Here is a 2,586-nt window from a genome sequence, read left to right as displayed (position 1 = left end):
TAACAAACATATCACTCTAATGTAAGAAGTAGTAATGGGGAAACTGGTGAGGTGTGTGTGGGAACTCTCTCCCGGTGTTTTGATTTTTTGGTAAATCTAAGACTGCTCTAAAAAATAAAGTCTATTGAAAAGAAAAAGTGCCGGGCGTGGTAGTGCACACCTGTAATCCCAGCATCTTGGAAGGCTGAGGCAGGAGGATCATGAGTTCAAAGCCAGCCTCAGCAAAAGTAAGGCACTAAGCAACTGATATCCTGAGGGAGAAGAAATAAGGGCTGGGGATGTGGCTCAGGGGTTAAGTGCCCCTGAGTTCAATCCCCAGTGCCAAGAAAAAAAAAAAAGCAAAAGTGGTCTCCCCAAGACAGCTGGGGGAAGAACACCAGTACCAGTATCTGTTAGTAACTGAGGGCTTACAATGTGCTCAGTGCGTCATGTTGGCAGTGACCCTGCAGCCACCTGTGGTGGGTCTCGCCATCACCCAGCATCAGCGGAAGATACTGAGCGGTTAATCTAAGGGAAACCGTAAAGCAGGGGATGCAGCACAACTCACTGAACTGTCGGAAAGGTGCAGCCAGGTGAGCTCTGAACGTGCCAGGCAGGACAAGCTCTGGAACCCTCCCCCTGGAAGCGCCCCAGCTTTTTGTGAGCCTCCAGAATCCCATTCCTGGGAGAGAGTCAAGTGCTTAGGAAAGAGGCCCAAGTTGGGCTCAGGTTTAATGACCCATCGGGACTCTGTGAAATTTATGGTCAAGTTCCTGAGGGAAAAGCAGGGTCTGATCACCAGAAGACGTGTATGATGGCTGTCTCTGTGCTTAGGCTGTCATCTTCCTTCTCTTCCCACTGGCAACAACCCTTTCAAGTTTAGGTCCCTGTGATTTGGGTGAGGCCAGCTCTACTCCTAGTCCCAGGGCAGGCACAGGATCCAAACCCAGCCAACCAAAGGCAATGAGAGTTTGACCAAAAATGCTGGAAAAGAGGCAGGATTTTCTGCCCAGCTGGTTGAGGGTGCAGGACAAAAACTGGTGCTCATGGGATGTTTTTGCTGACTCAGGGAAAACAGTATAAGAAGCAGAGCTGGGAGAAAAGGGCTCCCCCAGGTTGCCTCACTCAGCCTGATCCTGTGGTTCCATGATGGCATCCTTGCTTTAACTTTTTTTTTTTTGGTAAAAAATTTAGAATTTAATGATTATTAGTATGTGTAGTTGTGCAGCATCATTGCTACCTCACGCAGCACTGTGGTTGAAGAACAACCACCCATTGCAATATTCAACAATGCTCTCTGCGCTAAGATTGCGTGTGTGCATACACATGCAGTAGTTGTACACACCGCCTTTATGTATTCTGTTTTGGGGAAAATGTGCTCAGATGTACAGACTTTGAACATAGTTGGACCTTATTTTTTTTTTTTTAGATTTTTTTTTTTATTGGTTGTTCAAAACATTAAAAAAAAATATGGAACGCTTCACGAATTTGCGGATCATCCTTGCGCAGGGGCCATGCTAATCTTCTCTGTATTGTTCCAATTTTAGTATATGTGCTGCCGAAGTGAGCACCGGACCTTATTTTTTAATCCTTCTGATTAATGCTGCTCACAGTGTGGTTCCTGGAACCACCACTGGCCTATACACTCTTATTAATTCCATGGAATGAGTACAGGCATTAGGAGTTTCAGAAACTGCTGGGTGTGGTAGCACATGCCTGTAATCCCAGCAGCTCCGGAGGCTGAGACAGGAGGATTGAGAGTTCAAAGCCAGCCTCAGCAATGGCAAGGCACTAAGCAACTCAGTGAGACCCTGTCTCTAAAAAATACAAAATAGGGCTGGGGATGTAGTTCAGTGGTTGAGTGCCCCTGACTTTGAACCCCAAAGAGTTTCAGAAACTTTCGAAACAATTTGAAAGTTGTTTTGAAACTAATGATAAAAATCAGAGGGGCTAGGAATGTAGCTCAGTGGTAGAGCACTTACCTAGTATGCGGGAGGCCCTGGGCTTGATCCCTGGCATACAAAAAAATAAATAAATAAAATTGGGGTTATATTCTGTATGTCTTTGCTTTTCAATTTTTTCTTTTATTTGTAGTAATTTGATTCTTATTGCATTTTACAAAAGTATGAGTCCACGATGATTAGAAGGAAAAAGAGCTGCTCCTTCATCACAGGCAGGGCAAGCAGCAGTGCTCCCTGCCACTAGGAAACAGGGCAAGTTCAGATCAGGACGGAGATGGAAAACACAGACAGGGGCCCAGAAAAGAAAAGCGAGGCTGAGAAGGCGGCAGAAATGGGAACTCTTCAAAGCCGTGGTCTGTTTAAGTTTTAAAAACTGGAAATCGTGAAAGCACACAGCTTCTGTTGAATTTGACTCTTACAACCAGAGGACACTCTTGTAATGAGGATTCGATGCTGATCAGAACAAAGGACCCCACCAAGAACTGAGTTCCAGCCATGCTGCAGGAGACCAGGGCAGAGAGGCCCTGCAGCTGGCGGTCTTCACACAGTGAAGAGAGCTGCACAATCTCATGGCCTGGAGGACAGGTACAGCTACTCACGGCCTGGTCGCCCTCTCCTCAGGCACGAAGACCCAGCAGGACACAAA

General features: G+C 46.3%; 1 non-coding gene across 1 annotated transcript; it reads right to left on the bottom strand.

Moving 5' to 3' along the window:
* Window positions 1-1,443: 1,443 nt before the first annotated feature.
* LOC125616586 lies at window positions 1,444-1,550 on the bottom strand. Its single transcript, XR_007347326.1, has one exon. It is a non-coding gene; the product is annotated as a U6 spliceosomal RNA (small nuclear RNA).
* Window positions 1,551-2,586: the final 1,036 nt, after the last annotated feature.

Source organism: Marmota marmota, unplaced genomic scaffold, assembly GCF_001458135.2.
Source record: "Marmota marmota marmota unplaced genomic scaffold, marMar, whole genome shotgun sequence".
Lineage (NCBI taxonomy): Eukaryota > Metazoa > Chordata > Mammalia > Rodentia > Sciuridae > Marmota > Marmota marmota.
Note: the sequence above shows the minus strand (reverse complement) of the source record. Positions and strands in the feature narration are given on the sequence as shown.